Raw genomic sequence first — 26,985 nt, forward strand, 5'->3', positions numbered from 1 at the left:
TCAACTGTCGTGCGAGCGCGAGACAAGTTCTTATATAGGAGGGAGGGAGGAGGAGGAGAGAACGGGATTGGCGGTTAGGCCAGTAACGTCAAGTAGCCCCTCCCCTTTTCAACTCCCCAACTTGTGCGAGCGCTAGGCAAGTTCTTTTATAGCTGGGAGGGAGGTGGAGGAGAGAGAGAAGGAGGAGAACGGGATTGGCTGTTAGGCCGGTGACGTCGCGTAGCCCCGCCCCCTCTTTCAACTCTCCCAACTGCCGTGCGAGCTCGAGACTTCTTTTATGTAGGGAGGGGGGGGAGGAGTAGGAGGAAGAGGAGGGGACATCGCGATTGGTTGCTAGGCCCGTGACGTCAGGCAGCCGGGAAAAGGAAGAAGGGGGAGCGCGAGAGCGGAGACGCGGAAAAGGTCAAACTCAAGGCGAGGAGGAGACGCGCGAGGAGGAGGAGGAGGGCCACGCGCGCAGCAGGTACGGCGGGGGAGGAGCTTGCCCCATGGCCACGCCCCTTTAAGGGGGGCAGTGAGGGGGGCTCAAGAGAGTTTCTTCCTTTGGAGGGATTTGAGGGGGGGGAGGGGGAGCCATGTTGGGGGACCCTTCTATGCCCTTCTGCTCTTCATATTGCCTCTACTGTCCTATCCCCACATCTCTTAGGCTCCAAACTGCCACCTCTCCCTCCAGGCCCATCTTGTCTTCACCCCTCACTTTGGACCTCAGTTCTGCCTTGGTTTACATCAGGCCTGGGCCAACTTTGGTCCTCCCTCCAGGTGTTTTGGACTTCCAAGTCCCACAATTCCTCAAGTGGGCACCACAATTAAAGGGAGATGTTGATAAGCTGGAATGTGTCCAAAAGAGGCAACTGAAATGATCAAGGGTCTGGACAACAAGCCCTATGAGGAGCGGCTTAAGTTCCCCCGTACCTTGGGAAGCCAGATTTGGCCACAGTGGTCCACGCTCTTGTTACATCCCGAATAGATTACTGCAACGCACCCTACATGGGGTTGCCTTTGAAGACTGTTCAGAAACTTCAATTAGTCCAGCGGGTGGCAGCCAGAATAATCACCGGAGCTTCATACAGAGAGCATACCACCCCTCTGTTATGTCAGCTCCACTGGCTGCCGAACCAGTTCCGAGCACAATTCAAAGTGCTGGTTTTGACCTACAAAACCCTATACGGCTCCGGTCCCGCGTATCTGTCCGAACGCAACTGGAGCGTCATACAGAGAGCATACCACCCCTCTTTATGTCAGCTCCACTGGCTGCCAAACCAGTTCTGAGCACAATTCAAAGTGCTGGTTTTGACCTACAAAACCCTATACAGCTCCAGTCCGGCGTATCTGTCCGAATGCATCTCCCTCTATGTCCCACCTCGGAATTTGAGATCATCTGGGGAGACCCAGCTCTCAACCCCACCTCTATCACAAGTGAGGCTGGTGGGGACGAGGAGCAGGGCCTTCTCGGTGGTGGCCCCTCACCTGTGGAACTCACTCCCTGGGGATATTAGATCATCAACATCCCTCCTCTCCTTTAAAAGGAAATTAAAAACGTGGTTATGGGACCAGACCTTCGGGCAATCTGGCAGTTAAGGAAAATGGACGACTAGAATTGACAGGACTGACAATGTGGAATTGAAACTATGGACTATGAGACGGCGAACGCTGAGTGTTAAACTGGTTTATTGACGTGTTGTAGAACTGAGAACCGACTGTTTAATTGTTTTTAATTGTTTGATTGCTGCTATATTGTTTTATTTTATTGTTCTATTGTATTGATGCCGGCATCAAATTGTGCCTTTGTAAGCTGCTCTGAGTCCCCCCCGAGGTGAGAAGGGCGGGGTAGAAATATTTGAAATAATAAATTAAAGAGCTGGGCATGTTTAGCCTTGTCTCCTCTTCTATGTTAATAATATAATATATTGTTTATTCATATAATATTTATAATGTTGTAATGCAATATAAAGGCTGAGAGGAGACATGATAGCCATGTATAAGTATGTGAGAGGAAGTCATAGGGAGGAAGGAGCAATATAATATAATACTACTGCTAATAATAAAAGGTAAAAGTTTCCCCCTGACATGAACTCCAGATGTTTGTGAACTGTGGTGTTGGAGGAAAGTTCTGAGAGTGCCTTGGACTGCGAGAAGATCCAACCAGTCCATCCTCCAGGAAGTAAAGCCCGGCTGCTCATTGGAGGGAAGGATACTAGAGACAAAGTTGAAGTACTTTGGCCACATCATGAGGAGACAGCAAAGCCTAGAGAAGACGATTATGCTGGGGAAAGTGGAAGGCAAAAGGAAGAGGGGCCGACCAAGGGCAAGATGGATGGATGGCATCCTTGAAGTGACTGGACTGACCTTGAGGGAGCTGGGGGTGGTAACGGCCGACAGGGAGCTCTGGCGTGGGTTGGTCCATGAGGTCACGAAGAGTCGGAGACGACTGAACGAATGAACAAATGTAATGTAATTTTTTTTTGTCGGGTCAGGAGCGACTGAGAAACCAGATTGCCATCTGTCAGGGGTGCTTTGAATGCAGTTTCCCTGCTTTTTGGCAGGGGATTGGACTGGATGGCCCATGAGGTCTCTTCCAACTCTATGATTCTAATTCCTAACTGCCAGTAGGAATTGTGGGAGTTGGAGTCCAAAACACTTGGAGGGAAGGCCGAAGTTGGCCCAGGCCTGGTTTACATTTAGCTAGTGGAGTGACTTTAAGTTAGGTGTAATATTCTCCCTCCTAGATGTTCCTGTAATCAATCTGCCTGCTGTATTTTGAACTGTTTCCAAAATTGGTGCAAAATGGTAACGCACATTGCAGAAGTCCAACCTTGAGGTTACCAGTGTGTGCAATACTATCTTCAGGTCATCCAAAACTAGGAAAAGGTGCAGCTGGCAGGTCAACTGAACCTAATATTAAGCACATTTTTTCCTCCACTCCTCACATCATGACAGGACTTGTCTTTTGTTCCTGTATCACCACTCCTATAATGCCCCTTCTCCCTTGACTTCTACATTAATGCAGTTTTCCTCGTAACTCCCACATCACCACATCAAAGCACCCCCGACAGATGGCCATCCAGCCTCTGTTTAAAAGTCTCCAAAGAAGGAGCCTCCACCACACTCAGAGAGTTCCACTGCTGAACAGCTCTCACCATGAGGAAGTTCTTCCTAATGTTCAGGTGGAGTCTCCTTTGCTGTCTTTTGAAGCCATTGCTCCGCATCCTAGTCTCCAGGGCAGCAGAAAACAAGCCTGCTCCTTCCTCCCTATGACTTCCCCCACATATTTATACATGGCCATCATGTCTCCTCTCAGCCTTCTCTTCTTCAGACTAAATATACCCAACTCTTTAAGCCACTCCCCATAGGGCTTGTTCTCAAGACCCTTGATCATTTTAGTCGCCCTCCTCTGGACACAGTTCAAATCCGATATTGTAGATTATCTGCCTTGATTTTCTGGATTCTATGGCTGTGTGGAAGGATCTTTTGTTCCCATATTGCCACATCTTCCCCAGCAGTGCAAGCATCTTTCTCTTTCGACCCTTTCACACAGCCATATAACCCATAATATTAAGGCAGAAAATTCTACGATATCTGCTTTGAACTTGAATATATGGCAGATAACCCAGTTCAAAGCAGATATGGTGGGATTTTTTGCCTTGATATTCTGGGATATGTGTAGGGCTGTGTGGAAGGGCCCTTTGTCTGCACTGCCATGTATTCCAGTTCAAAGCAGATAATGTGGGATATTATTCAGTTGTGTGGAAGGGGCCTTTTTCTCTTATCTCACCACATCTTCTCCCTTGGCTCCTGCGTTTACACAACTTCTCTCTCAACTTCAATATAGCCACTCATCTTCGTTCTGAACTTCCACATGGCCATAACTTCTCCCATATCACTGCATCTTCTCCTTCTACTCCCGTATTGCCACATCTTCTATCTCAGCACCCACAGCATCACCTTCATTGCCATAAACTCGCTATTCACTTCCATTGCCATGCACCCTCTTTTAACCCTCTAATCGCCTCTCTTCGCTTCCCTATTTCTACTTCTTCTCGCTCAGCCCCAGCATCAGTGCATCTTCTTCTTTTCTCTTGTGTCGCCGCATGCTCTTCTACATTGACACAACTTCTCCCTCAACTTCCATATCATCACTCATCTTCCCTCTGCGCTTCCACGTGGCCTCAACTTCTCCCATATTACTGCTTTTTCTCCTTCTACTCCCGCATTGCCACATCTTCCCTTCCATCTCTCAGGTTGCCACATCTTTTGCCTTAACATCTACAACGGCACCTTAACGAGTTTCTACAGAAAAGCCACCCGCAGTTCTATGACCTCTGAGTGCACACATGTCATTCCTCCTTTTCCAAGTACAGCCAGGCAATGAACTCATACCCTTCAACCATATCAATCTGGTAGAGGCCAGATTCTAACCTTTCCCAGGTAAAAGCTAATGGGTGTAGGCTCTCTTAGCTTGACTTCACTCTGGTTTTCCTTGTTATCCAGGTTTTCAATGTATGAGCATTTGCCTGTCAACCTTTAGCAACCCCATGCATTTTATAGGATTTTTAAAGGCTAGGAATAATGGAAGTGGTTATATTAGGTCCTTCCTCTAAAATATAGCCTACAGCTGTTTTTTTCCCCATGGTGGTCTCCCACCCAAGTAGCCAACCAGAGCTCTCCCAGCCTAGCTTCCTTTATGGTATTTAGGACTTTAGGGCATTTAGGGGGGGGGGGGGCATTTGAAGGTCGGTAAGATAGAAATCATTTACACCATTCTTTGCTTTTAAACTTACTGTTCTCATCATGGAGCCCATTTTTCATCTATGAAGTGTTGGAAGGGTATGTCATTCCCTCTAACTTTCTCCACTTGCCTCTACTCATATCATACTGTCAGTATTTAGTCATGTAAATCAATCTCTTTCAAGTATCTCTGATTATTTTTAGAGTACTATTCTTCTAATACCTCCACGCCTCCAGGGATAACCCCCCCCCCCCCATAATAGGAATGCTGTATACTCAAAGAAAATAAATAAAATATTTGTCAGATGTCTCTAAGACTTCAAGTGTGAAACGTGGTGGAGGGAACAAATATAGTAATATTGAAAACAATAAAAACATAAATGAGTGCCAAAAATGCATAATAAAAAACTAGCATATATCACTATTTACACATTATGAAGGGCTGAGTAGAATCCAGAGGCTTAGCAATGACCAGGCGAATTTCAATTTCCCTTAAGAATAATTTCTAGTTCTAGTGGCTGCTGCTATTTCTGCCTGCCCCCAAGTGTCACTCAGAGTCCTCCATTAAGTGTTTCTCCTTCCCCCATGCAATGAAGTGTTCCCATATTATCTGCAGCTATTTCCATCTTGTGCATCATGGTTAAATATTGCGTGTCTCAAAATTGAGCAGAAGTCCTGTTACTGTGAAGTAGAAAAAAGAAGAATACCTTTTGGGGAAGGTGCTTTTTGAAAAGATACGTTCTGGTGAGAGACGTTTCCCTTACTTGAATCTTTTTCTGCTGCTTATGGTTTTTTTAAAAATGGAGAGGCACGGAAAGGCTAACTTCCTTGTTTTGGTCCTTTAGGGAGGAGACATATCACAAATGGAATAGAAGATGGAATATTTGATTTGAAAGTGTTCTGTTTTGCTCTCAGGTATATAAGACTTTTGTTTCATTTGGGTACTTACAAGAGAAAAAGATACTATTTGTATTACAAAAATGAACACAGTCCTGATTTTCAGAAAAGTTAGAAACTTCTCTTCTTCCTGTTTCCTTAGTAGTCTTAATGGAAGATTGTTTTGTTAGATGGATGGCTGAAAGGAAGGGGTTTCTTGCTTGACATGTTTATATTATTGGTTAACCAAACAGCTCATAACAAGGGCCTGTTGTTTGACAATCTTCCGTACTTTGGGGCAAATGCATATTTGGAAAAAGGGAATGTGACACTTCTAATGGTGTTGCTTTCCCTTTCTTCGTAAAACTAGGGAAATAAACTATTTCGAAGAGGAGGGAGGTCCCATAAATGTTTCCCTGAAACTACACTGCATAATCAAGGTGAGAAATGGCAGGGATCAAGTAACCGTTCTTAATCACACCCTTTCCCACTTCCTTCCATGCTTATCTGTCTTCCTGAGAGTAGATGGTGTGGTCAAACTCTAAGCTTGATGCTTGGAAAACCTGTTAGTGAAAAATATACAGAATTTTTAAAAAACTGTTTAAAGTGTATATAAAAAGGCCATGGCGTCTGATAATTTGGAGAAACAAACCAAAACAGTAGACTTTATTTTCCTAGAAGTTTTTCAAATATTTTCTTACTGCAGAAAAAAAAAGTTTACAGAATTTTAGAAAGCAAAAGAAGGGAGAAAAAGCAAAAAGAGACGGGATGTCTAATGAAAGCAAGAAGAGTTCTTGCAAAGGATATATGTGACATTGTAGGAAGCTCTCTCTGCCCACATTCCATGTAGTATTTCTGAAATTACTTCATTACAGTTTTCTGTGCCCAGTCTGTGGGTATGTTTGTTGTGTATTATGTATGCGAACTCTGTGTATTAGAAGTTGTTTCTTAACAGCATTAATAAATTAAGTAAAAGTGTACTCAAGTAGATGATTGAAATGTGTGTGAAATCCCCAGAGTGTGAACAGATGTAATGTGCTGTACTTGAGTAGATGGGATGACTGTTGTGCAGTCAGGGAATAGCTCATCACAGCACAGCCTTATATTTGTACCTGCCAGAATTGTCAGCATGCTGACTCCATGTTATCCCACCCATGTGCAGGCAAGTAACAAAAAGTGTAGGTGACAGCAGGTTTCCTCACTTTAATGAAAAGTAAACTTCTTTGTATTTTTGCTTCGGGGTAAATAAATCATCCTCCCAGCTGGTTGCTTTGGAGGTTTGTGCAATTTGTTGGTTTGAATAGAAATTGACACATGATGAACCAGCACGGTTGCTGTATAAAATGACAGGGTTAGATTGTCTGATCTCTTACTGCTGAGGATTAGATGTCTATCTGAATTGATAAAATTGTTCTGGTTTAAATAAGGCCCTTCACAATCAGTTCACTTCTTAAAATGTGTAGAGGCGTTCTCCCTTATCTGTTCAGAAGAAGAGGAAAATGACAAGTGTTGTTGTATCTTTCTTAATGATTTCCTAACGATGATATGTATTAAGAGATTTTCCCTGGATTTATGTCAACGAATGGAAACATATTTTCAAAAACAGGGCTGAAAGCAAAAAAGTGAGAATGCTATTAACTCTTAACAAATTTGATTTAAAATCAAAAATAGTTTGTTTGGCTAGGATCTTGTTGCTACAAACTGCTGGTGCAAGTGGACTATATTTTAAGAAGTTCGACAGCTTTGCTGCTAATGCAAAGAGGCATCCAGACCTTCAATTGTGTGGTATCTGAAAAAGGATAGTCATGTGGCAGCAAGTAACTGCAGTCCTGCATTGCTGTGCTGGCAAGACTTTTTCTGTACTGCTGGAGTTCAGTTGGAAAGCATCCTTCATTTTTGAAAGTGTTCAAAGAAAAGACAGGTCAAGCATCCCATATCTGGGAATCTGAAACACTCTAAAATTGCCCACATGTGTAGCCGAGATAGTGATACCTTTGCTTTCTGAAAGTATAATGTCCAGAGATTTATTTAATGCACAAAATTGTTAAAAATTTGGCATATAAAATTTCATGTATAATGGGTATGAATGCATTTCATGTTTAGATTTGGGGCTCATCACCAAAATATCTCATTATATTTGTTGTTGTTTTGCATGTCCTCAAGTTGTCTCCAACTTGTGGCAACCCTTACACAGACCTATCATAGGCTTTTCTAAGGCTGAGGCTATGTTTAACCTTGATCCCATCTCATGTGTACATATATGCAAACATAGGTGTTCCAAAATTTAACATCCAAAACACCTTTCTTCCCAAGTATTTCACATACAGGAGACTAAGCCCATCCAACAGTTCCATAGCTACCTTCAGCATCTGTTATTGTTTGCAAGGAACAAATTACTTAGCTAATCATTCTAGAGTTTACTGGCCTGAGTGGGTTTGGAGAAGTCATTTTACCAAATTAATTTAATGTAAACCTTATAGACTACATACATTCATTTTTCCATATTAGCTTTGTAAATAAACGATTCTACAGCTAGCACAGACACTTCTATCAGGCTACATTGTGTTGGGAGCAAATTACAGCAACTAGAAATTAGTGTACAGGTATATTGTACATCAGTTAAGAAAGTAGATATATTCTTGGGCATTACTTCTTTGACACCGGAGGCAGAAAAAACACAGGAAGAATAAAAAAGAAGAGCAGCTTGAACATGTTTCAGATGAATTTTTATTCATAACTAAAATATGCAGGTGTGAAATGAAACAACCAGGTCAGATAAGCCTTGCAAGAGTCAACAAAATCACTTAGAAACTTTTAACTCTGGTCCTTGTGGAGGTATTCTCCACTACAAGACTTGTGTTTGCACATATTTTCACAGTTAAATATGCCCTCGAGTATTGGAATGTACTTCAGGAAGCTCTTCTGTAATTCCAGCTACTTTGAGGAATCCTTTACTGCAGGACTTCTGTAAGCAGAGTGCTAGTGTTGTGATTGCAACTTCATATGCCCCTCCTTTACACTAGAACACTGAGAGAGTAAGGTCCAGAATAGGTCCAGAATAGGTCCAGCTGTATGCATTTTGAAAGTTGTCTTATGGCTGAGAAACATCTGAAAAATTCCTTGAAGTGACAAGAAAATGAAGAATTGACTCATCAGCTACAAGTAGTTATCAGCTAGAGTATCAATTATTAAGGCAGAAGCTGACCAACCTTCACTTACCATCTTTTCAAACAATTACTTTGAAATAACTTCTTGCTTTCTGTGCTGCCATCTCATCCTTTGAGATGCTTTTTGGGTTTACATTGAATAAAGTGCAATCAGCTACTATTGTAATCCAACTGTGAACATTATTGATTGATGTTCTAATCACTAAAAAGTAGATAAACATTATCACAAAATGTTATTGATGCTTCCTTTAATAAACCAGCAAAAGTGAAAATGCTTTTCCATTTTTGGGTAGAAAACTCTAGGATATTCTGACATGTTTTAATTGATCTTAAACTTAGTTTGGTATTTTCTTGTTTACAGGATTGTCATCAAAGCTTCAGGAGATTTCAGAGTTAGAAGACATTCCTATGTTTTCTATTTGATTTCTGTTTTCTCTTTCCCCACCTCAACAGCATACTTGCTGCTTGAAACCTTGTGTAATAGTTCTTATGGTAAAATGTTTCTGGAATACTTGAAGTAAATTGGATAAGGCATTTGGGAGATAAGAGGGTTCAGTACATGGGGTGACTTCACTCTTTGAATATTTTTCAAGCCTGTGTGAGTTCCTTAACAACTTGCTTTACCATTTTTATAATCTTCTGCTCTTGGTGGGAGTTAATACATTTGGTCAGCTTGCATGGAAACCGGCAGATTTGTCATTGAAAGATTTATATCCCTGTTAAATCCCAGTCTGAATCTTTCAAATAACAGGATGAAATACGTGGGCACAAATGTGATAGGTAGATGAGGAAGAAGAGGCATGGCTGGTGCAGCCCAATGCTTACTTACTCCTCACCTTTATCACTTGCAACTTCTAGACCTTATAACGTATTGTTATTTGATACCAGATTTTGTACAACTGCTAATATGGGTTTTTTCCTGGTGGTTGTCTTGATCCACGGTCTCAACCAAAGCTGCCTTCATGATTCATAGTGTCGCAAAACAGAGGTGTGTTAGTTAATGTAATTGTTTAGTAACTCTTGACAGATGGAAAAGTGACAACCTCATTCCACCAGTGGGCATGCTGTATAATTGTAAATGAGTGGTAATTCTGGTTGTTGTTCCAAGTTTTTATCCCCTCCCCCAAAGCAGGGACATAAACAGGATGTGTCTTAGATGAGTTATGGGGCTTCAAAAATAGACTTGTAAGACAAATGATTCTTATGTGTGCTCTGTAGTGTAGCACTGTGGAATTACATGTAGAACTTTCTTCCAGTTTACAGGAACTAGCTTTTTAAATTTAGATGGGAGAATGTGGGAATAGTGGATCTAATCATCATCAGTGCATTCTGGTAAATCTCTGTATGTCCAACTTTTCAGTTTCTTAGCATTGGCTTGAAAGTAAAATGAGATTTATGTTTGAAACTGGGTTGTTGTGAGTTTTCCGGGCAGTATGGCCATGTTCCAGAAGCACTCTCTCCTGCCCACAATGTGGGCAAAACGTCAGGAGATAATGCTTCTGGAACATAGCCATACAGCCCGGAAAACTCACAGCAACCCAGTGATTCCGGCCATGAAAGCCTTCGACAACACATTTTTAAAACTGTTTGATATGGTTTAGCGCTAAACCAACTTGTGTGAGTACAGTCAACATCTTGTTTGATCCAAGCCACATCTAGCATTCTGGATAGACCATACAATTAGTAGCTTGTGTTTATTCAACACTTCTGTTATGCAAATTCTTTTCAAATATTTTCATAACCTGAAGTTTATTATTTCACCTTTACAGTGGGAAATTGAAGCTGAGCTTGATTTGCCAAAATTATCTATGAGAGTTTATAGCACCTGAGAACGATTTTGAAGTCAGGCCTCTTAGATTTCAGATGAATGGTTTTATCTACTTCACAACATAGGCTTTGTATAACCCATCACATGAATACCATTTTAGCTTATCACATGTAGCCTGTGGGAGACATATCTTTGTGGAGGAAAGGAGTGATCATGAGGAGCATCTCAGAACATTAACACGAGTGCTTTGAATGGAAACATTTACCGTAGATTAAATCAATTGGTCCTGATATTTATATGGCAGTGAATGTTAGAAAGATGAAAGGAAAGCAAAGTATTAACAAGCAGTGCCCTAGATAGCATTGTTACTGCATGTTTGAAGCTTCCTCCAAGGCATTTTTCGATCCAGGAGGAGTGAGGCAGCTGGCACGTTTTGTATGTTCTTAAAATTATGCCTGAGATGAAAGAGCAAGTGGGACAAAAGTAAGCTGCAGAACGGAAGGAGTGGTTGAGTTGCCAAACTTACCATTTCTGTCATGTAGCATAATTGATTTTTATTGTAGTAAACAAATTGGCAGAGCAAATGTGTAGTAAACCATTAGAGCAAAGGTTTTCATCTTTCTGCCTTTAAGAGACTCTTTCCGCATGAGCTTCTATGTTAGAAGGATGACATGTACCCACATCTCTGTACGTTTCAGTGATACAGAAACTGTGACCTACTGTTCCTCACAGTTATTCTTTTGGTTCACAGAGACATTCAGAGTCCCTCTATGGCAGTGGTTCTCAACCTTTGGGTCCTCAGGTGTTTTGGACTACAACTCCCAGAAACCTCAGGCAGTTTACCAGCTGTTAGGATTTCTAAGAGTTGAAGGTCAAAACATCTGGGGACCCACAAATTGAGAATCACTGCTCACATTGTGGATTTTTAAAAGGTCTTGTTCTCTCTTTCCAGCTTCTTTCTATTGAACTCTTGATAAGCTGCAGAAAGGAGCATTGGACTGCAGTAAGAGAAGTTCTTATCTATCCACCTGATAATTTGATACGCCATGTTTGAAGTTTTGTTGACAAAGCTCAAAATACCTTGGGACAGAGATACCCTGTCTTCACCTAAATATTCCCTGTTTGCTGATGAGATCTTCAATTTCTGATGCTACAACCAAATAAATGCTGTCTGGTCATATCAGGAAGGCAGATCTTCTTCACAGTAGTGCCCATTCTTTGGAACTGTCTTTTGCAATAGATTGAAGAGGTAGAAACAATATTCAATCATGAATGCTGCTGAAAATTCTGTTTTAGCAGGCATTCCATCTCATAACTAGTTTCTCGCTTTTGTACTGATTGATTCATGTTGTCATTTATTTATTTTTTTAAAGTACTTTATATGTTTTTATATTGCTTTTCTATCTACTTCTTAATGTGAGCCACTTGGAACTCTCCCTGTATCCAGCAGTATATAATTTGGTAGGTAAAGGCATAAAACACTGATTTAAAACTGATTAGAGTCGTCATAGAATCTCTTTAAATTGATATGTAGTTTTATGTTCTAATAATATGATTCATGAAATTTTCAATCATTTGGTGTCTTCTTCCTATCAACTGTATGTTCTGAAGAGGCTTATCAGCTCAGTTTTAAATGATAATTTGCTTCTATTAAGTTCAGATTTTTTTTGAACCAGATTATTCTGTAACTGGAAGTGCCATACTTCCTTTTTTAGAGAACTTGCCACCACGGGTAGGATATTAGAAGATATTTGGTGTTTTAAAACACTTTCATATGTGGCCTTACAGATACTAGTCAGAAATGTAGGTGATCTGTTGTAGAGATGTCACTGTACTTTTGACTGTGATGTGTTCTTTTCCTTGTCTCATTTGTAGGATGCTTACTATTTGACAGATATGCTGAATGCTCCTCACACCAGGTTCCAGAGGAAGACTTCAAAGATGAAGACTAGTTCTAATGAAACTTTGGTAGGTTTAGAATCTTTGCATACATATTGTGAATCACTTGAAAAATTCTATGTGTTGTTCTGAAAGTATTGTGTCTTCAGTAGGAGGAAGGTAAAAACAGATGCTTATACATTTAGTGGACAGAGTTGCAGTCATTGCATCAAAATGTGTAGCCTCCTTTGGAAGGAACAGCTATATCTGTTCCATTTGCACCTCACAGGTGACATAAAGTTTATCAACAAATCCTGAATGTATTTATTTATTTTCTGACCTAATTTTCTCCCTCGGTTTGAATTTTAAAGTTTTGTATCAAAACACAATACATTATATGTGATAGTGTGAATAAATTATATACATAATACATAAAACGTTTTTTTGCTTTCTGTTGTCATTTTATGTCTATTTTTTCCCAATGTTCTGCAACCTGTACTCCTTACAGCTCCTTTTGAAGGTCCTCAGTATTGAAGCTGAGGGCTTTGGCATGTGGAATGAACATTTTACAGCAAAGTGGGTAGAAGAGACTTTCTAAGAGTGCCTCTTCAGCCTTCTGTAAACAAGTGCTTTTCAACCTGTCTGACGTGACAGACCAATCCTACTTTTTTTGTAATGTTCTAGGGATCAACTGGCTACAACTTGGAAACGTGCACAAAACAGATGGCAGATAACTGAGATGTCCACAGTTGTTCATAGGCCACCACTTGAGTAGCACTGCTAAAAGAGATGGCAATGTAGCATAGTGATTAATATGCCAGAGATCCTCATGATCAAATCCCTTATCTGATGAGGTATATTTACAAACAAAATAGCACTCAATATTACTTTCTCAAAGAAATCAAGCACTGTATTATGAAAAATGACAAAATATACTCAGAGAAACTTAAAAAACCGCAGCAACAACCATCCCTGCAAAATCTTTTAGGACTCAACTGATTTGATGTACATTTGGTCATTTCATCCTATTGTTTATTACTTATCTATTAAACATTAGGAAGACCTGCCTAATGGTAAGAGCTATTCAGCCCTGGAATATGCTGCCTAGGAGTGTGGTGGAATTTCCTTTGAAGGTTTTTAAAGAGAGACTGAATGGCCATTTGACACGAGTGCTTTAGTTGTGTTTTTTGGAGGAGTTTGGACTGGGTGGCCCTTATGGGTTCTTCCGCTTCAATGATTCTGTGTTAACCCTAAAATACCACAAGACTTGCAATTGTTTGGCTGGAGCAATTTGAAAACTGAGAAAAGAAGGCATTACAGCAAATATTTTTAAATCCAATTCTTCATAATTAATTATAATTCTACATTCTGCTATTCTAATCTCTTTGGAAGAATATTATCAGCTGATGACAACTGATTAATACCACCTAAATATACAAAAATTGTTCCAAATAGAGTTTGGAAGATGGAATTTCAATTGTTTGATTGCTTAAATGTATATTTCTCAATTTAAGAACCTTCAAGAAATGCCCTGTTATATTTTGTTTTCTTGCTTGTTTTGAACCTTGACCCTTTGTCTAGAATAAGGCACTACAATAAGGTCTTGATTGAAATTGTGCATAAATAGGAAGAATGCCTGCTGAGGATGCCAGAAAGAGATTATCATGACTTGTATTCCTCTGTCTTAATTGAAGCAAGTCAAATTTTAATTGGCACACTGGGACATAATGATGGTCCCAACATCTTTATCACGTTAATGGTCTGTCATAACTGACATATGTATTGATTGTTTCAGAAGCTGTACCGAGTTAATCTTTGATGTTCAGGTACTGGAACTCTGCCTTTGTCATTTTGTTGAAAGATTGCTTCCTTCCTTACCAGGTTTTACAGTATAAGAAATGCAGTTCAGTTGCAATTTGGATCAATACCCAATAACTGAAACATGGTTGACTTATCATCTTCTAAGACAGTTTGAACATGGATGTCTTTTAGCTTTATCAAAACAATTACTGTCAGGTACCCTAGTATACTGTTTTTTCTTCCACTGGTTTTGCCAGAAAGTCACTGAGCCCACACAAAGGTGCGAGAAGTAAGGTACAGCACTCTAAAGACTTTAAATTAGTCATACTTGGGCTAGTGGGTCTCAGCTAGTACAGAAAACTGAATGTGAGGTGCCTAGCAGTATTTGCCTGGTTTGGAGATTATTTGCAAATCTTACCTTATTCAGTATTAATTCCAAGCATAATTAAATTTCCTTTTAATTTTTTAATTGATTACCATGAATATTAGAAATTAAGCTGAGATAGCAAACTTGATTTGAATAGCCACTTTCTTTCAATTCTGGACCCCTACAACTGTCCAAATTTGACCTGGAAACCTACCCATCCTTCGTAAAAACATTGCTGTCATCTAGCAATACAGGCTTCACAGAGTAAATAAACTCTTCTATAGAAAAGGTAAAGCTTTCCCCTGACATTAAGTCTAGTTGTGTCCAACTGTTGGGGGTGGTGCTTCTCTCCATTTCCAAGCTGAAGAGATGGCATTGTCCATAGACACCTCCACAGTCATATGGCTAGAATGACTGCAGAAGCAGTACCTGTGTTAATCTACTCACACTTGCATGTTTTTGAACTACTAGGTTGGCATAAGCTGGGGCTAATTGTGGGATCTCACCCTGCTTCCCGGATTCGAACCGCCGACCTTTTGGGAAGCAAGTTCAGCAGCCCAGCGGTTTAGCCCTTCGCTGCAGGGGGTTATAATTTTATTTTGCTTTTATTTATTTCGTATCAAAAGCATTGCATAAATTAGTATAAAACTGATAAAATAGAAGGTGTGCAGGCGGCTAAATATCTTTTGACCAAAAACGGGCAACAGCATTGTCTGTAGCCTCCAACAATTCCTCCTCTGTACATGAGGCAAGGCATAGTGGACAAGCATACAGATGCAGAGTTGTCTGTTCTGCTCCACAGTTACACAAGGTATGGGATTCTTTTAGATAGTTCCATTTTGCCAGGTTGTCTTTTGATCTGCCCACTCCGCTTCTGAGTCTATTCATTGCTTTTAAACATTTTGCTTTTAATTTGCCATGAATATTAGAAATTAAGTTGAGATAGCAAACTTGATTTGGATAGCCACCTTCTTTCAATTTTGGGCCTCTACAACTGTCCAAATTTGGCCTGCAAACCTACCCAGCCTTCGTAAAAATATTGCTGTCATCCAGGCTTCATAGAGTAAAAGAACTCCTCTCTAGAAATTCAATCAGCAACATCGTTCACATTATGTAAGTTCAGTAAATGACCTTGTTTTGGCAAGAGAGATCTTAAAGCAAATTCAGAATTCTAGTCTGTGTTGTGTATTTGTAGTGAAGATTGTCCACATGCATAAAACAAAAACGTTGAGTACATAAAAGAACATATCTTTATTGTAGTTGGCCTAAGAGATACCTAAATGAAAGGGCCTCTTTTCCCTTTCCTGAAAGGAAGTGGAATTATCACCCTTTCTTACACATCTACACTTACATTTTTAGAAGTGCCTTCTTGATCACAATTCTTAGCTCTTGAGTAAGATTTGGCTTCTTCAGTTAATGGCTCACATATTCTGAAGCACTTTTTTGGAACTCAAAAGAGATTAGGAGGAGCAATTTCTGCTGAGCTTTACTCTCAGCAGAAATTGCTCCTCCTAATCTCTTTTGAGTTCCAAAAAAGTGCTTCAGAATATGTGAGCCATACTTCTTTGATACTTTTTAGTTTATAAAGTGCCAAGAGGTTTATCATCTGTAGCTTGGCTGTTAAAATATTTTTATTTAGATTTTTCACATTGCTTTTCTGCTTCTGGTTCACTTCTTGTTGTATTATTTTCATAGGGTTTATGCATAGTGGACAACAATTTAGTGTTAATTTCAAATTGAGAAACTGAACAATTGCTTGTTATTTTTTCTCTTCTCAAAAGAAGTATGTGCAATTTGGGGAGAGTGTGTAGCTAGTTCAATTCTTTTGGCCAGAAATTGCTGGTCCTGTGCCCATTTCTAATAATGTCATTGCATTTGAGAAAAGGAATCTGATATAGCCACCATTCTTCTTAGTCTCATAGCAAAGTAAAAAAGGAACACCTGTATTTTAGTCCATGCTGAAGTTTGTATGAACCAGATAGGAGTACAGTACATTCTTGCTGAAGGAAATGTGGGAATGAGCTGTTCAGTTTTAAAAAGATAGCTACAAAAATCAGACTTGCTCGTCCAGTTTGTTTTTCCCTTCTAAATCTGGATGCTGATGCCTAGAACCTTTTTTGACTCCTTTCCTTCTAATTTTTTTTTTGAAAGAATACTAATTTCTGGAAAGCTGTTTGAGCTGATGTGAAGTAATTAAAACAATTTTCCCCTGCTGTTTTTGAAATGATATTGTCCTTTCACTCTTACAAATAACTGTTTTTCCTCCTCCCTCCAGATGGTCTGCTGCAGCTGTTTTTAGTGGCAAAATGCCTTGCTCCAGTCCTTTTCTCATCCTTGCCAGTGCAGGAAGGTATTTACTAGTTGATGCAAGGAAAATAATAATGTAGTGGTATTATATAAGTTGAATCCAGGGAGTGGGGTGAGCTGCCACTGTTAGGCTCAGCTTCTGCCAACCTAGCAGCTTGAAAACATGCAAATGTGAGTAGATCAATAGGTACTGCTTCTGTGGGAAGGTAACTGTGCTCCATGCAGTTGTACCGGCCACATGGCAATGCCGGTTCATTGGCTTAGAAATGGACATGAATACCACCCCCCAGAGTTGGTTAGTTGGTATTCTGGGGGAACCTTTACTTTATTATATTGGTCTCAGTGGGCAGGGAGTTCCAGAGCCTTAGCTTGGCTGGCCGCTTACAAGCTCCTCTACTATTTTCCAACAGTAGTCTTTCAGATAATATGAAGGTTCAGACAACCCAGTCCCAAGATGCCAGCTTTTAAGCTCATAGACTCTTTCCATGAGTTAAACCAGAAGCTGCTGAAGGGACTCCAAACTTTAAACAGCAGGTTTTAAACTACAGCCAAATACAGCATCCTGGACTGTCTTAAGTAGTTTCACCATGTTAAGTGACAATCCAGCCATAGCACTGACCAAGCCTTTTGAAAGTATAAATGGGAACAGGACACCAGAGAACTGAAATCCTTGCAATACATTGAATAGTGATTGTAACTATTGGTGCAAAGATCTGGGTTTCCTGCTGATGTATTTCATAGTTCATTCTTTTGCGTACTTACTCAGGAGTAAGCTCTGTTGTGTTAATTGTGATTTATTCCTATAGTTGTGCACCGACGGCAGATATAATAAAAACGTCAAGAAAGTTAGTCAACTCCTACTTCTGTCCTCTGTTATTTTCAGTAACCTTTTCCTTTGCACGAAAGGAGAAAGCTGTTATAAATGGCCTGCTCCCGCTTCATGCTCAACTGCCTAATTAGTGAAATGCCATGTGCTTACTTCGGCATGAAATGTCCCATTGCTTTCCAGATTTCCAGTTCTAGAATTGCTCAAAGAGTGTCTTTTTGTAAAGAACTACGGGCTTTTTAACTTTGTTCTGAAAAACAACTGAGGTCAGTTTGTTAACCAGGGAGACTGCATGGAGTTTCCTCATCTGAACCCTGATGTGGCAATATCAAGATCTATTTGTGGAGAATGTTTTCAAACAAAGATGTTTCTAGTTCAATTCACCAGCACACGTTATAGTATGAAGTGTTAGCAAATGTTTCATTTGGGGTCTATTTTCTAGTTGCATGTCCTTTCATTGGTGTGCCTGCCATTCTGGCAGATGTATTCACTCACTTAGAAAATGGTTAACCTTCAGCTTGCTTCTTTTAAAACAAATCTGTCCTGTTTAGTAACTGGTGAAGGAATAACTCACTTAATGAAGTGAGTTATTATCTGTTTTAGTTCTATTGAGAAATCCTGAAGAACAAGTCTGGGACCTTTTGTTGGTAAAGTGTTTGTTTATGTGATTCCTACATTGGCAAAACTTATTTGAGTATTGGAATCTGATAGAAAAGATGTTGGAGAAGAGGGGGTGTCAAGTCACAGGGCTGGAAATACCCTTCTCTATCACCTAATCATCCTTGTTCAATCTATCCTCTCTCTTCCCCCAGGCCTATAGGATAGATAGCTTTCTGATGGAGATGCAGCTGGCATGACACGCTGCAAAGCAGGATTCTAATGGCCTTAGATGTCGCAAAAATTATAGCTGTTCACTTGATATGTCTGTGAGTGCTTTTCTCAGACTTCCTCCTTGAATTCTATTGCATGCTGAGAGACTGCCACAATACTGGCTTATGTAAGTCAGAATGAGCTCTTTCCTCCTAGATGGTAATATTCTAACTTCTTTGAATTATTTTTAAAGCAGGCTATGATAGGTGATTTTTTGTGGGGATGATAACTGCAAGATAATTGGAAAAAAGTCCTTGTAATGGGTGAAGAGGTCTTCTGACCTGGATTTCCCTCATTCATCACATCCCTCTCCTTGGACTTGATCTAGGACTCTGTTTTCTCTGTAAACATGAAGAAGAAGAAGGGCCACATTCAATCTGCATTCCAGTGATTTTTGTGATGGGAATGTCACCCTTTTAAAAAACTTCTATAAACAAATTATTGCCATATATAAAATATTTAAAATAAAATTGCCATCAAACAACAGCAGCAGATCAAATTGGATTCATCTGATTTTTTTTTTTTGTATAAATAGGCCAATGCAACATTAACAGAAGGTGAAGCTAATGGCCTCAAATAAGATTTTGACAAGGCTGATTCCTGCAAACTTCACCTTGTGTGTTGCGTTACTATTAGTGACTGGATGTCAAGATCCTACTGATTCCTGCCACTCTTCATTTCCCAAGTGTGAACCATAGCTTTCTTTCTCTCTTGCTTACACACATGCACAATATTGGTGAAAGCTTTTTAGAACATGTATATTATGAATTGTATAGCCATGACTTCATTTTCAGTGCTTTTCACTTTAAGATCATAGCCGAAGACTTCCTAACTTGACATGTTTTTAGTTTAATGAACAAATCTGAGAGCATATGGTTTGTATTATTTAGCCTCCTTACACCAGCTGTTTATGCTTGTCGGTTCAGTAGCAGTATGTGTGACAACTTCATTTGCCACTAAAAAGATGGCAAATAAGATGTACGTGTATTTGCATGATAAACTGCCCTCATGTTATTTTAAGTGCTCCTATTATCGATGTAATGTTTTGTAAATAATGTTTGTTATTCACCTAATAGATTACTATATGTACTAACATATAAGTATAGAAATTTTAACCCACCTTAACACACACACACACACATTAAGGTACAGTACTTACTTTGATCCCTCATCCATCCATCCATCTATCGATCTATAGAACCATCCCCTTCTCTGAGGAAAGTAGCAAAAAGGAGGAGCTTAATCTGTCCTGGGAAAATCTACAAGAAGCACCAGCCTACTCTATCTACTCTTTGCAGTGTGATGCCAGTTCTGGCCTTTTTGAATGACTGGGTGGCAGTATGTGGCAGTTGCAGCCAGAAACAACTGGCCAACGGAAGCCATGCTGGCTTTTCCCTCTCTCCATAGAATTGGACTCAACTTTACTCATGGGTCATATCAAAATTCATAATATTGGCCCCAAAATCTGCCCCCAATTTAAACATGGGAATGACTTTACATGGGTATACACAGTAGTATCTGATTTAGCATTAATATTATAATTAGTACAATAATCAATAAAAGTATGGTTCTGTGTTAATTTTATGTGTTCAGTGAAATATTTCAACAAGTTTTCTCCTGTGCCCAAAACACTTGAATTGGAATATTTGATAAGAGCGAAATCGCAGCAAAGCTCACTTCAGTTTTGGTTGTGCTTAAATTTTGGAGATGTTTGGATTGGCTACAAGATAAATGACCACTAGATCAATTGATAACTTGCTTTTTTTAAAAAAATGAGTTGTATGTATTTTTGAAATATTTACTTTCTTAGGTTGGGCGAAGGCTCTAATCATAACCCTGCAGATACCTAATCTGTATGGTAATCAATTGTATGGCAAATATATTTTTAGAAAAGGCAGTATTTCAATCCTACTTTGCTAAGAACATTCTGCTTCTACCTTTAAAACATGTTTCCTAGTACTTGAAGGGTTTTCTGTAAATGCTTTTAATATTACTGAACATTCTTTAAAGCAAATAAACCTTTGCATGCATAAATATTTTGACTGAGATTCTTTCTGCATAACTTAAGTGTTGAATGAACAACTTCTGTACTTTCTCAACATATGGTGACTGCGTTATCTACAGTTGATGGATTGCAGCATAATCTTAATTGGTGTCATAAAATGATTTATAAGAGAGATGGAATTTTTTTTAACCAACATTTATTTTATTCTTTTCAAAGGAGACTTCCTTTCCCAGATGCACAGTAGTCTGTTGTTGTAAACATCCCCGACTGGAAGCTGTAAGTTTCAGCTTTCAGTCAGATGTTTGCTGCCACCGGCTATCCATAAACTACGCTGGAAGAAAAAGATACATTATAAATATGCATTATTTTAAAGGTAGCACAGTTTTTTGGGCGAGGTTTTTTTTTTTTTTTTTTTTTACTGTTGTCGTTATCACATCTGATGTAAGAAAAATCTGGAAATAATGATTCCCACGTTTCCATTTTGACCTCAGGAAGAGGGTGCACCTTATCAACATGTATAGGAATTCAGGTCCCTGGTGGTTTATTTGCCATTATTTATTTATTTGCTGTATTTATATCCTGCCTTTCCTTCCCTGTAGGGGACTCAGAGCAGCCTTACAATGAGCAACAATTCAATGCCATGTAAAACAAACATATAATTATCCTCTGTAGTCATTGATATAAATATGTGAAGCTTTCTTATGGCATGTCAGACCATTGGCCCATCTCATCTAACGTGGTTTGCATTGGCTAACAACACTTCTGCAATACCTCAGGCAGAGTTTGCTACCTATATATTTTTCATAGAGTGGCTGAGGACTTCAACTTCAAATCTGTATGCAAAACAAATATTCTACAACTAAATAAAGCCTCTTCCTCATTTTTCCCTCAAGTCATCCCTGCTTACATTTTCTTATAACATATTATTTTGTTATTCTCCCATCTCCAAATATGGAAGAATCATGCAGCTTCTTTGAAAAGCTTTTCAGCACATTCTTGCTGCTCCACATATATTTTTAATCTCATGATGGGCCAATGATATTAATATTTTCTTATAGCTAAGGACATGTTTCAAACAGTTTTTAAAATGTCTAGGCATTAAACTTTGCACTATGTAAATATCTTAAAAGCAATGTGAAAAGGTTGGATTATGGGAAAGAAAAAAATATTTATCTTTTTTGTGTAAGTCATAGTTGTGTCATATATTGCTGCATTAGCATGTATTTGCTTGAACAGGTTATGTTGGATTACCAAAATGAGATTAAAGATACAAAAGCCTGCAATCTTTTCCCTTTCTAGCCTCTTTTTAGATTGTCCCATTTAACTGAAGGTTATATTTGCTCATCCACTGACATTGACTATATATAGCAAGCCAGGAACCCAGCTTTGCAATTTCGATAGAGAAAAGACTGTGTTGCCTTGTTTGATTTTAAGAGATTCATTTCTACCTATTAATAGTTTAGAAGTAAGGGATAGATTTAGAAATTGTTATACATATTGCTTATGTTAATGGGTGTATATCAATTTATAGATTTGAAACAGTAGAACAGTGGATAATTTGGTCTCATATACACCTATATTGTCTGAATAGGGCAATTATGTGTTGCATTAACCTTGTCAAGTCACAAAATCCTGGTCCACTCAGTTTCGGAACAGAACACAGCTTGGAAGATACGATTATCTGTCTTCTTGGGTCTCTTGGAAAAAGGCATAATAAATATGTAGAAAGTCTTTAAAATGTTGTTTTAGCTAGCTGTTTTCGCAACAATTTGTGTGATAGGCAGTTGAGTGTGTAGATCAGGCATGGGTAAATTTCTAACTTGGGGTCTGCTTGCCAGTGCTCCCTGCTAAGAGGACTGGTGGCCCAGTGATGGAAAGGAAGGAGGAAGGAAAGAGAGAAGGAAAGAAGGATGAAAGGCCCAGTGATGGAAAGGAAGGAGGAAGGAAAGAGAGAAGGAAAGAAGGATGAAAGGAAAAAAGGATAGAAGGAGAAAGGGAGAGAGAGAAGGAGGGAAGAAAGATGGAAGGACAAAAGGGAGGAAGGAAAGGATAGAAAGAAGAAAGGAAGGAGGAAGGAAAAGGAGGAGGGAGGGAAAAAGAGAAGCGTGAGAGAAAGGAAAGAGAGAAGGAAGGATGAAAGGGTGGAAGGAAATGGAGGAAGGGAGAAAGAGGGAGGGAGGAAAGGGAGAAGGAAGGAAGGAGAAAGGGAGAGAGGGAGGAAAGGGAAGGAAGGACGAAAAGGTGGAAGGGAAGGGGGGAAGGAGAAAGAGAAGGAAGTACAGATAGGATGGTGTGAGAGAGGAGGGCCTGAGAAAAGAGCTGAAGGGGCTGCGTCTGGCGTCTGGGCCTGGGTTTGCCCATACTTGGTCTAGGTATTGCTTTCTTGTTGATAAAACAGGATTTCTAATAGCGTGCCTGAGAAAAATGAAAAGGCTGCTCTGTCTAATCTGCTGTGTTGATGCAGGCTATACAGACATTGCAGAAAAACTGTAGTTAATGATGATGTCTTCTCTAAAGTAATATCATGAGGCTTTCTGTTCTATTGCGATAGGGAACAGATCTAGTAAGGAAAACACGGGACTCAGCAAATTGTCCACAAAATACTGGTGGAAGCCTTCCCACAAACACAGCTGGAATTCCTTGGCAACTTCCAACGTGAGTCTCTCAGCATGTAGAGACTGACAGCAAGACCAAGATTTTTTAAATATATTTTTATTTACCACATTTATACCCTGCTCTTCTCACCTCGAAAGGGACTCAGAGCAGCCTTACAGTAGGCAACAGTTCAGTGCTGCCCAAATACATACAGTAAGATTAACAAATACATTAAAATCCAAACAGTTAAAAACATCAACATTAAAACCAATCCTTAAAACCATGCTGTCCAAAATTATAATTCTGAGTCAGAAATAGCAGATTCTTTACATACAAAAAGGGATTTTTTTCATGAACATAGACCCCCTGGGGAGTATTAATTGTGCCAGTGGCTATACAGATGCATATATATGTTGCTTGGGATCTTTAAAGCCATGTAGAACTGTAAGTCTGGGAGCTTTTGTTTCTTGAATATTTGATCCCTAGGCATATTGTTTCTTGACAATTGAGGAGACTTTCAAAACAAGTGTGTGTAATGGCACAAGGCTTTACTGTTTACAGAAGAGGAAGTTGAATCCCACAGAGTTGACCCAGTTTCTTAGATGAATCCATATTAGCCCTTTAGACCTTATGCTGCAATGTAGTTCTGTCTTTAGAGGCAAGTGAGATGAAAATAAAATTCCTGGAGCCAGGAAGGAAGGAAGGACCAAAATAATACTAGGAGGATTATTTGAGTTGTTTTGTAAAGTGATTTGGATTCAGTCTTAGTCATCCTTAGAGTAAATCTCTACTAAGCTAGCTGCCACAAAACTGTTCAATCAGTTTTATGGAAACTTATGTTTTGTTGTGTGCCTTCAAGACTTTGGCTGAGCCTAAGGTGAATGGGGTTTCTTGGCAGTTTTTTCCCCAGAACAGGTGTGCTTGACTGTGGCCCCTTCTACACTGCCATATAAAATCCAGATTATCTTCTTTGAACTGGATTATATTGCAGTGCAGACTCATATAATCCAGTTCAAAACAATGAAGATTATTTGATTTTATAATCTGAATTATACTGTAGAAGGGTCCTAAGTCTGCATACAACCCATTTTTATTTTGTTGCTATGTTATGGGTAGTTTTCATTCTGTTTGATTTATGATCTTGAGTGTTCTTCAAACATTAAACATGTAGCAAGGCATTAATTGAAACAGAATCAGGAAGTTATTTACAAGTGTACTATCTACAATGCTGTATATTTTAAGTTCCTCATTAACAGGAAGATCCTGGCTTAAGTATTTAAAAATAAGGGTGAAAAATAATGCTGATTCCCATGATTTATTCAGTGTACTGGTATGGACGCTTTTTAGAGTGCATCCATGCTGTGTTAGTGTTGTTACTACTGATTTTTAGTTCATGTAAACATCCTACACTCAGCTGTATCACATGGAATGGCTGGGAGGTGGGTGTTTACTTCAACTGATTTGGACAGGCAGCCTTCCAGAATAACTCATTTTGTATGAGGCAAAGGCCAGTCAGCTGCTTTGATTCTGTCCCACTCAGATACATGTAACTTCTTACCTTTACCTATGCAAGTTATATCTCTGGCATACTTTGACTTCAATTTGAAAATCAAATAAAACCTTGTATGAATATTTGCTCTAGCAGCTTCTTGCATCAGTAGCTTACTTAAAGATTCGTACTGAAAATCTATTTTTCAAATTTCTTTTCCTTATGCTTGAGTAAATCTTAATTCTAAAGAGTTCACTATGAGTCAGTAGTTCAGAGCAACTGTGAAATTTAGTCTTCAACACAACATTAAGCACAGGTGGAATAAATGATTTCAATGTACTTAAAAATCTTTGGAGCTTTCAGGGTGAAAGTTTCAAGTTCTTACTCATATGCAGTTTCATTTAATGTATTTAATGGCCATGCAGTCTCCTCAAAGAGGGGGAAAATAGAGATCCTATTTTCTAGAGAGTCCTCAGACAAGAAAGAAAAGAGGCCAAACTGCAGCTTTTATTGAAGGTCAGAGTCGTATAAAGCATTTTGAGAATGTTATGAGTAGTTAACACATTCAAAATGCTTCTTGCCATCGTGATATATTGCAGTTGTTAAAAGTGTAGCCCCGTTTAAGGAGCATTTTCCTTAAATGCAAGATTCTGTCAAAAATCAGCAAGCAACTCATGTTAATAAACTGCTGTGTGGGAAAACTATGAGAGTTAAATTAGAATTATGGACAGTAGTAGCTACATCTCACCTTACCGTGCCTTGCAACTACTTTCAAGCCGCACCAAATTTATTTATTTATTTATTTACTTTGCTTGTATACCGCAGTTTCTCAGCCTGTAGGCGACTCAACGCGGTTCACAACAAGAGCAAAAAGTCAATCCAACAACATACAAAATTTAAAAAACCATTAACAACATAGTATACATGGTAATAACACATCAATACCAACACATTAACAAATCGTGATACAAATTCGTCATCCATAGTTCCGTTCCTATATTCCTATATCCTATATTCATCGTGTACATTGCATCGTGAATGCCTGTTCAAACAGCCAGGTTTTTAGTTTTCTACGAAACCCCATTAACAAAGGGGCTGATCTAACGTCCATGAGAAGGGCGTTCCACAGCCGAGGGGCCACCACAGAGAAGGCCCTGTCCCTCGTCCTCGCCAGCCGTGCTTGTGACGCAGGCGGGATCGAGAGCAGGGCCTCCCCAGAAGATCTTAGAGGCCTGGTGGGTTCATAGACAGAAATACGTTAAAATATTTTGTGCCTTCACACTATTAAGTATCTTGTGTACATCAGTCAGTGGCAATGCCCATTAAATCAATTTCTATATCAGGTGGTAATATGACAAAATGTGGAAGGACCAGAGCTGGGGGAAAATGCTGAAAGACAAGATATGACTGGCAACCACCTTCTGACATTTTGCATTTGTTTTATTTGTATTTTGGTGATGTCCCCAAACCTCCCATATTGCATGAAACAACGGGAGAGCTGTTTAATGCTCTTATATACTTAAGTAACTTGTGCTGTATGCTTATTAGCATGACTCTTTCCAGGCAGTTTTTGCACTCAGAAGGATATCTTGCTGTGTTATGTGCATGAGACAAAGTAGGATGATGCAATATTATGCTTCTGCTGTGTTTGTGCCCTGTTGAAGTTGTAGCAACCTGCTGTTTCCTTCCCATTCCTAATGCCAGCTTAAATACTAGGACAGAGCTCCTTCTGGAGGGTAAAAGGTGCCAAAAAGAAATGGGTTTTTAAAAAGAAGCAGTTTAGGCTCTGGGTTGTTGTGGGTTTTTTCGGGCTATATAGTCATGTTCTAGAGGCATTCTCTCCTGACTCTAGAATGCCTCTAGAACAGTGGTTCTCAACCTGAGGTCCCCAGATGTTTTTGGCCTACAACCAGAAATCCCAGCCACTTTACCAGCTGTTAGGATTTCTGGGAGTTGAAGGCCAAAAACATCTGGGGACCCAGGTTGAGAACCACTGCTCTAGAACATGGCCATATAGCCCGAAAAAACCCACAACAACCCAGTGATTCTGGCCATGAAAGCCTTTGACAATACAGTTTAGACTCTTGTTGCATGTCCCGCTATCCCTGAGATATACCTAATGATGCCCTTCTATGGATTGGTTCTGATACATATACACACCCCTGTTGACAAGTTGATTCTCAAAAAAGTAGATTTTGTACAAAGCCCAAGAAACTGGAGTAATGAGTTGTGCACATCTCTAGAAGTAACTTAATCTTAGCAGCAGCAATAACAACAAACCCAGAAGTAACATGAGTCTTACCATTAAAGTT

The 26,985-nt window shown here is 39.5% G+C and overlaps 1 protein-coding gene across 2 annotated transcripts in view; it reads left to right on the top strand.

The window, feature by feature from the left end:
- The first annotated feature begins 287 nt into the window (after positions 1-287).
- ZFAT (zinc finger and AT-hook domain containing) overlaps positions 288-26,985 on the top strand; it is a 185,476-nt gene continuing 158,778 nt past the window's right edge. The window contains exons 1-3 of one of the 2 annotated variants that reach the window (XM_067467276.1): positions 288-463; positions 5,571-5,640; positions 12,412-12,504. The gene's annotated coding sequence lies outside the window, so the exon portion shown is untranslated. The remainder of the gene's footprint in view (positions 464-5,570; positions 5,641-12,411; positions 12,505-26,985) is intronic. The other variant, XM_067467277.1, reaches the window with a different exon arrangement.

Source organism: Anolis sagrei, chromosome 4, assembly GCF_037176765.1.
Source record: "Anolis sagrei isolate rAnoSag1 chromosome 4, rAnoSag1.mat, whole genome shotgun sequence".
Classification (NCBI taxonomy): domain Eukaryota; kingdom Metazoa; phylum Chordata; class Lepidosauria; order Squamata; family Dactyloidae; genus Anolis; species Anolis sagrei.